A 9,150-nucleotide genomic window follows, 5' to 3' on the forward strand; every position below is an offset into this window, starting at 1 on the left:
TACTGTTTGGGATGAGTCGGCTACTTTCATGCCATATATTTGTAAAAGTGCATTGCTTTTGTTTGTAATGTCACCCATTCACCACTTTTGCACGTTCCATCTCTAGACACAGTGTTCCCATAAAGTTTAAATACCAAAATGACACATGCTTGTAATTTACTTTTTTCAGCTGATGCTGTCCGGTGGAGCTTCGTATGGGAACTGCTGCTGCTATCTGGTGCCACAACATTCGATGAATGCACCAAAAGCCCGTAACGAGCATTTATGTGGACTAAAATAAACATTTCTTCATTTCACAAGGTGTCTTGTGTCTACATTATAACATTGCATGTTGTACAGAGGACAGATTCGATGAAGGCTTGTAAATGTTGTTCACTGTCACATTTATTTTACCAAAAATTTTTAAAAATGCCCCAGCAAGACAGTGCATGCTAATTGAAGAGTAGAAGCAAAGAAAATGTCGCAGTTTCGCCTGAAAGCTCGAAAGGCAGAGCTTCGATTTTGATAGCAATTTAGTAGACAACTATATGAAGTAAGGATAGTAGTTTCATCATGTGTATAAAATCGTAAACCTAGGCATACTTTATAACAAAATAAGCATGGTTTCACGTGCGCACATGCAAACATGAATGTATTGTCACGTTTAATTGACAGGCAATTTCTAAAAGAGGTGGTTAAAGTCAGAGCCGTCGAAAATGCAGCGCAGCACCGACAAAAGACCAAGGCGTAAGCTCATGAGCCAGCCCGCCCTCATTTTCGGGGAGCAAGTGGACCAAGTGGGTGGCACAAGCATGTGGCATTACCCCTCCTCGCAGAAGAGCATTGACTCGATGCTAAACAAATCATTGACGGGCTGAGAGACTTGTCTCAGAACAAATGCAATGGTCCGAAAGTCATGACTATTATGGTGTGCGATATGGTGTTAACCACATAATGTGCACATTCTTGGGCTGCAGTTGTCGGCGTGCTGGTTGAGTGCCTGGAAGAACTTCATAATTGAGGCCACTCACTTGCCAAAGCACTTTATAAGGGCCAAAATACCGGCTAAGAAGTTCTTCCGAAAGGCCTTTACGGCAGACAGGGGTCCAAACAAACACTTCATCACCCGGTTGGTAGTCAACTTGTCGGTGGCGGAGGTTGTAGTGTTGCGCGCTAATACACTGTTGTTTCCTGGTGTGCACGCTAGCCAGTTGGCGTGCTTCCTCAGCACGCTGCGCAAAATGCTAGGTGTCTTCATCAAGACTGTCAGAATTGTCACATGGTAACATGGCTTCTAACATCGTCTGAACTTCATGACTGTAAACAAGAGAAAATAGCATGAAGTGTGTGGTCTCTTGCATTGCGGTATTGTACTGATGTACGGTAGTACCTCGTCCCATGTTTTATGCTGCACGTCAATGTAAATCAGCAGAATGTCTGTTGTCATTTTGTTAAGCCTTTTGATCAATTTGCTTGCGGATGATAGGCAGTCGTCTTTCGGTGGGTGGTGTAGCTCAGTTGAAAAACTTCAAGCAGCCTTGCCGAAAACGCCACCCCTTCATCTGTGATGATACAGGTTGAAGCGCCATGATGTAGTACGATGTACGAAAAACTGTGCAACCTCAGAAGCTGTGCCTTTAGGTAGAGCCTTTGTTTCAGCATAGCAGGTTAAATAGTCTGTTGCAATTATAATCCACTTGTTTCTGGAAGTAGACAACGGAAACGGGCCGAGGAGGTCCATGCTGAATTCATCAAAGGGCCGTCGAGGCGGCTCGATAGGATGCAGCAATCCCGCAGGTTTTTGGGTGACTTTCGGCACTCGCACTCACGGCAGGCTTGCACGTATCTTTTAACACAACTGGCGAGTTTCAGCCAGTAGTAGGATTTGCGTATGCTACCAAGGGTTCGAGTGAAACCCTAGTGGCCAGACGCAGGCTCGTGGCATGCGGACAGAATTTCGTCGCAAAGCGTTGCTGGTATGACCAAAAGACAGGTTTTCTTGCTGTCAGCAGAATTCTTGTATAAGATTCCCTGTTGCCAACGAAATGAAGACAATCCACGAGCAATTTGTCAGGGCAGACATATGTTGCGGCCTTCTAGATGTTCAGTGATCAGTCGCAATTCACAATCTGCTCGCTTCTGAGTAGATACGTCTGCCTCGCTTATGGTGCCGAGAAAAGTGCTGTCGTCTTTGGTGTGTTGATCAGCAGGTTCAACAGGCGCGCGCGACAATGTATCAGCATCGTCGTGTGTGCGGCCGGACTTGTACATGATGGTCAGCTCATATTCCTGCAGGCACAGGCTCCATCGTGCCAGTTGTCCAGAAGGGTCTCCTAGGCTTGCCAGCCAGCATAAGGAGTGATGACCCGACACGACCCGGAATGGGCGGCCATAGAGATAAGGTCGGAACTTTGCAAGTACCCATACGATGGCAAGACACTCTTTCTCCGTGGTAGTGTAATTGGATTCAGGTCGTGATAGGGTGCGACTGGCGTAAGCTAATATGACCCTTTTGCCATTCTCCTGACGCTGCATGAGCACTGCACCCAGACCAATGTGACTGGCGTCGGTATGAATTTCCATTTTCAGCTTCCTTGCTGAAAGGCCCAAGAACAGGGGGCAATTCCAGGTGGTGTTGAAGCTCTTGGTGTTGAAGAAAGCTGATTCCTGTTCAGTGCTCCAGCTGAACGGTGTGTCATCTCTAGTGAGACGAGTACGTGGTTCGGAAATTTTAGAAAAATTTCGTGTACAGCGCCGGTAGTATGCGCACAGTCCCAGGAAACGTCGAATGCTTTTCTTGTTGGTGGAAGTTGGGAAAGCAGCTACAGCGGCAGTTTTCTCTGGATCGGGACGGACCGCCTTCTGCGCTCGCAACATGTCCAAGGAAGTTCAGTTCCTCATAACCAAAGTGGCATTTCTACGGCTTTAACGACAGGTTGGCCGATCGGATTGCCTCGAGCACTTGCCGCAGGCGCTTATGATGTCCGGAGAAGCTGCCTGAAGATACGACCACATCATCCAGGTAAACGAGACAGGTTTGCCATTTTAGGTCGGCTAGCACACTGCATGCAGTGACCATCATCCATTGGAAAGTTGCCGGAGCAGAGCACTACCTGAACGGAAGTACACAGAACTGGTAAAGTCTATTGGGAGTGACAAAGGCTGTCTTCTCCCGGTCACGCTCATCTAGCTCAATCAGCCAGTACCCACTTTTCAAGTCAAGGGAGGAAAAATATTTGGCTTGCCGTAGCCGATCGAGAGAGTCATCTATGTGCAGCACCGGATAGACGTCTTTCCTTGTGACGCTGTTGAGCTTCCTGTAATCTACATAAAAAGCGGAGTGTGCCATTCTTCTTTTTTACCAGGACAACTGCGGTGACAATCACAGACTGTTTGAAGGCTGGATGACACCATCGTCAATCATCTCCTTGTTGTTGATTTGCTTCGCATTCTTTCTGCGAAACACGATACGGCTGCTAGTGAATGGGATGTGCATTGTCGTAATTATCCTGTGCTGTGTGATTGGTGTCTGACTGACTTTAGACGATCGATCGAAGCAGTCCTTGAATTTACACAACAGTCCTCTGCAAGCACTTCGCCTTTGGAAGTGCCCTTGGACGTTGCCGGAATCATTATACTAGCACGAGGTGGTATTGTGACGCTGTCATCGGAAATTCGAAGAGCGGCTCTGTGGCGGCAGGTGTCTCGTGTCGTCACTTTTTTTGTAGAGAACGAAATGCAGCGTCGGCGGAGGTAGATGATTGTGCCATACTCGAAGAAAGTCTGTTCCAAGTATCAATTCACGGGAGCATTCTTGGAGAACAAGGGAACTGATCAGAAACAGAATTTTGAATTTGCACCTGAAAAGTGCACATACCAAGTGGTTTGACATGTCCGCCAACTGTCCGTACATGTGTCCCTGTCCAAGGCGTAACAACTTTCTTTAAACTGCTTGCCAGTTTTCCACTGATAATCAAGTAGTCAGCGCCAGTGTCTATTAAAGCAGTAACATTTCAACTGTCGATCAGCACAGGTGTATTCATTGAAAAGTTGTCTCCAGCCTGAGACACCGGTGTTGTCAAGTCTCCGTCGGTCTGAGGTCGCGTCGATTGGAGGTCTTCCGTATGTCAAGTGTCAGCAGTCTCGCCTCAAAAGGTTGCCGACGTTAGTTTTCCAGGTGCGGGCTCAGAGATCGTCCTTGTGACATCCGACCTGTACCTCTCAAATAGGATGGTCGTGGTGACGGCGATCGCGACTGGCACCTTGATGATGGCGCTGTCGGGCGATAAAATCTTCAATCTCAGGTGGCCTTTGTCCAAAACGAGGTCGGGGTGAATTAATAGGAAACCTCTGGAGTACAAGGCGGCGTGTAACTGGCACTCTCGGTAGACATGACCCAGCTCACCACAGTGGTAACAGCGATCGTCGGTCAGGCATGGGCCAAATGTCCGATTTACAGACAACTGGTTGAGCCTCTCTTAAATAAGGAACCCCTGCGCTGACTGAAACATTGCATACGATGTGACAGCAGGTAGCAGCGCTGGTGCAGGGATAGGGTGCCTGAATGCGTCTGTATAAGTCGCACTCTGATATTCGCCCACGGTAGAAGGTGTCGCTGGCGACAGGACAGTGCCTCTTAAAACGTCAGTGTAAGTTTTGCATTGAGGTTCACATGAAGTCAGCTGAAGTAATGGAGTGGCCGGAAGTGCTGCTTCGTAACGTGGTGTGCCTAGCGCATGCTGCACTTTGTCACGCACGATGCTAGCTAAGAAGTTGGCTGAAGGCTGCTGCACCTGATGCAGCTGTCGCAGCTCGTCATGGACTACCGATCAAATAATATCTCGAAGTGACTCTACGTCCGTCGCGAGAGCTCCTAGGCCACTGGTACCAGAGGAGAGATTCACTTGTTGATCGTACTGGTGTGAGCACTGGTGCAGGGCCTTCTCCATGGTGACGGATTGAGTGAGAAAATCCGCAACTGTTCTGAGTGGACTACGATCCAACTAATCCACCAAAAAGCTGTTCTTTCACGCCTCGCATCAAGTGACGCGTCTTCTTGTCTTCCAACATGGTAGGGTCAGTTAGCCTGAAGAGATGCACCATGTCTTCCACGTACATAGCCATGCTCTCATTAGGTTCCTGATTGCAAGGCTGGACGGTCCATTCTGCTCGTTCCCAGCGATCAGAGATTGCGTAGATGTCCAAGAGGCTTGCTTCGACAGAACTCATGCCATGATGCCAGGACATTTCCGCAGTTCTCTAACCACGTGTGAGCACCATCGAAAAGGCTCAAGTAGATGTTTCGGAGCTTCGATTCATCGTCCCATCCACTGAACTCCACTACGTGCTCAAAGTCCGCCAGCCATGTCTTCCACGCCTTCAAGAAGGTCGTCATGGAAGGGACTTGGCACACGCAGTTTTTGCAACATGTAACGATGAGGTACAGGAGCAGCTGTCGCAGGGCTAGTTGTAGTATCGGATGTAGAATCCATACCTTCCGCCATTGTCGTTGTCCTCGCAGGTAAAGGCTCAAGCTCAGGGGCCAATCCCTGGATTGTCCGGCTGGCGCGGTGTACTGGCGTGAGCTCAAGTCAGTCGTGGTGGATCATAGCTTGCGACTGTAACGGAGACCAGACCACATACATTGAAAATGTGGAAGGCAGAGCGCCTTAGCAACCGCAGTTGAATGCAAGTGGGCGAAAGGCCGCCTGTGACGATGACTGACTCAGCACCGCAGGCGCAAGAAAGTGTCTGACATATTCAGAGGCAAAGTTGTGACTGGTGTTGCAGAAGTCGCGAAGCGCAGTAGTGCTGAACTTATCGTCACAAGTTCGCGGCTGCAAGTAATTATATTTATTCAATCATGCTTTTTACTAATTGTAACAACATCTCATTATTTCGCATGGTTGGCAGCGCCTCCAGGACACCAAAGCTAGAACCCGGATGCGTATTTACAATTGCTAGTAGGTGCAGCGGAGCGTGGCAATTGAAGAAACCGCAGACGTTTCCAGAAGAAATGTGGGGACTTTCACTCCTTGAGTATATGACTGCCTAGGCACCACGGAGGTGTTTCTTAGTGCGTGTCGTATGCGTTTGTCCCTAAGTGTGCCGGCAGAAGTCCCGGGGCACGGTAGTGCTGAACTTTAGCGTCGCAAGTTGGCGGCTGGACGTAATTACATTGATTAAATCGTGTTTTTTACTCCTTTAAACAGCGTATCATTATTTCGCATTATTGGCGGCACCTCCAGGGCACCAAAGCGGCAACGGGGACATCAAAGCTGGAACCAGGACTGCTCTGTGGGTTGGGGCTCGCCGAGGCCTGCGCGTGCCAGGGGTGCATAAGGTCGGCTGTTTTATTTTTATTTTATTTTTGTGCGAACGCCCCCTGGCAAGCTTCTGCCTCTGCGGCCCCAACCCACAGGCCGCCCTGCTTCCAGCTTTGATCCCCCCTATACCCCTTGGGTGCCATGGAGATCTATCCTGCGCCGCCTGCTTTATTATAACCTCAGGTTCTCTCGTGATAGGCCTCCGTTTGGCGGTTACATGTGCCCTCCTGGAGCAGTGCTTGTAAATAATCTAATCTATCGTCGCGACGAAAAAAGCGACCTGCAACTTATATACAACACCAGTCAGAACCTTGCTCCTTCAGACACAGCGATCACCAAATAGGACGTCCGTGCCCACTGCCTCGCCGCGTGGTATAGACAGCGGCGGGGCGTAAACAAACTGGACTGCACTCCGCAATGTCGGCATATGTCTAGGGGAAAAACACATACAAGACGCGCTAAGAAACCTCTTCCGTAGTGACTAGGCAGTCACATATTCAAGGAGCAAAAGCCCCCAGGGGAAGGTATTCTGTAGGAGTTGGCTGGGGACGCTCGTCTCCTCCTCGCTCATACAGCTGCATCCAATCAGCAGCGGCCGAAATGGACAGTCCAATAGGTGGACTTACAGAATACCTCGCCAAACTTTCTCTCTCGCACCCGCTCTTACTCGCGCCTGCGCAGAACTGTCGAGCGCCGCCAGAAACGGCACGCCTAGCTGGCTGCACAATGCCGGACAAACGCCTACAACGCGCGCTAAGAAATCTCCTCCGTAGTGCCTAGACAGAGTCAAATATTCAAAGCGAAAGCCCCCAGATTTTCTTTCTCGCACCTGCGCACAAACGGCTGTCGATCCCTCAAATGAAAGCCTCGTCTTGCGGGCGGCGCATGACGGCGCAGCGGTCGAGCGCTGGGCTTGGGCCACGGAGTAAGATTTAGGAGGTGAAACTCCCGTCAGCGCGAGCGAGCGCGGGCGACCAGATAAAGTCACAATTGTTGTATGCGCCGACGGGGCCATATACAGTGGCGGCGCCATGCGGCGCGTCGTAGAAGCCGCGGCGAAAAAAAAATGCAGCGCCCGGGCACCGGCGCGCTCTCAACGGCGGTAATTTCTGTCCAGGCCGCCAGGCGTCGCCAGCACGATAACGGCTCCGTGGGCTTGTGACCTTTTCTGGTAGCCGCAAACAGCGGAGTTTCCTCTCCTAAATGTTTCTTGCTCCGTGGCTTGGGCGTAAATAGAAACGCGCCCCGGTCGCACCAGTCACGGCCGTAAAAAGCTTGGCCACCTTTGTGCGGTACGTGCAGTTTGGTGCGCTGCACCCCTTCATACCAAAATACAAGTGTCAAAATTATGTGTTTCGTACCACTACCAAAGTCATGAACTCGTCGAATACCGTAACTGCAAGCCGGAGCCGATCGGTGCAACGCACACACGCTCGACGGTCCGTTGATGGCACCGACCAGAAAGGACTCTGCACTGACCACGGTGTAAGAGCATGTAAGTATTATTCTTACACCGTGGCACTGACGGAAACGAGTCGGCGCCGCACCCGTAAAGTTGGCTTCGCAGTGGCGCAGTTCAACATTTGACGTCGTTTTCCACCACGTGATAGCGCTTGGCGAATAGCGGTGCGAGTGGTGCCAGTTAGGCGCAACTTTGCTCCCTAGCAAAAGAGGTATTGTCCCTAGTGGGACTGCTCGCAGCGCCTCTCGCGCTTTCATTCAAAAAGCGGATCAGCGGACTGCAGGCGAAACAAGGATCTAGTGACGGCATTCTATGGTGTTGGCGAACACAAGGTGTTATTGCTATGCTGTTATCATGTAGGTGTTCCGTGGTGTTATATAACCGAACGCAGGCGCAAACACTGCCAACGCCACCAGAAAGAAAATGGGGCCGAAGCGTGTACTCAGTGCGGAGGAGATAGAAGCTCGGAAGAAACGTCGAGCGGAGCAGCAACGTCGTCGTTATGCGGCGAAGTGTGGCTTGGAACGCGAGCGTATGTTGGCTCGAAAGCGCGAAGTGGAGCGGCGTCGAATGGAGTGTGCCGCAGATCGCGAGCGTCTGTTGGCTCGGAAGCGCGAAGCGGAGCGGCATCGAGTGTATGGCTCGGATCGCGAGCGTCTGTTGTCTCGAAAGCGCGAAGCAGAGCGGCGTCGTATGGAGTGTGCTTCAGAACGCGAGCGTGTGTTGGCTCGAAAACGCGAAGCGGAGCGGCGTCGAATGGAGTGTGCTTCAGAACGCGAGCGTGTGTTGGCTCAAAAGCGTGAATCGGAGCGGCGTCGAATGGAGTGCCCCACAGAACGCGAGCGTGTGTTGGCTCAAAAGCGTGAAGCGGAACGGCGTCGAGTGGCGGCGATGAGCCCAGAGGAACGTAATGAACATTTGGCCCATAAACGCGAAGTACAAATGCGTCGATCCGATGCAGCAAGACAGCAGCGTATCTGGGCCGCATTCGCTTCGGTGTGTAGTGTGTTTTTGGCTGAACGTACCTACATGCAGTGGTGGATCGCCAATGCGGCTGTGTTACTCCGGAGCGCTGGAGTGTGTTCCTCCTAAAAGCTTTGGCCTGTGTTTTGGCCTTGTTTTAACCGATTCCTACAACGCGTGGAATCCGCATAAATTTTTTATCCGCGTCTATTAGTGATCAATCACTTCATTTCTTTCTTTCTTGGTTTCATGTAATAATTAAACTTTGAGAGTCTGTTGGAATAATTTTACCTACACGATCTGATTTTTGGCCATATCCCCATGTACTACAGTTTTTGAGGCGAGCACCAACAGTCTTCAAAGTGCAGTGGCATAGTCAGTTTATTTCGGGGGGCGTTCTCTGCCGACAACTACCACCCC

This window comes from Dermacentor variabilis, chromosome 11 (genome assembly GCF_050947875.1).
Source record: "Dermacentor variabilis isolate Ectoservices chromosome 11, ASM5094787v1, whole genome shotgun sequence".
Taxonomy (NCBI): domain Eukaryota; kingdom Metazoa; phylum Arthropoda; class Arachnida; order Ixodida; family Ixodidae; genus Dermacentor; species Dermacentor variabilis.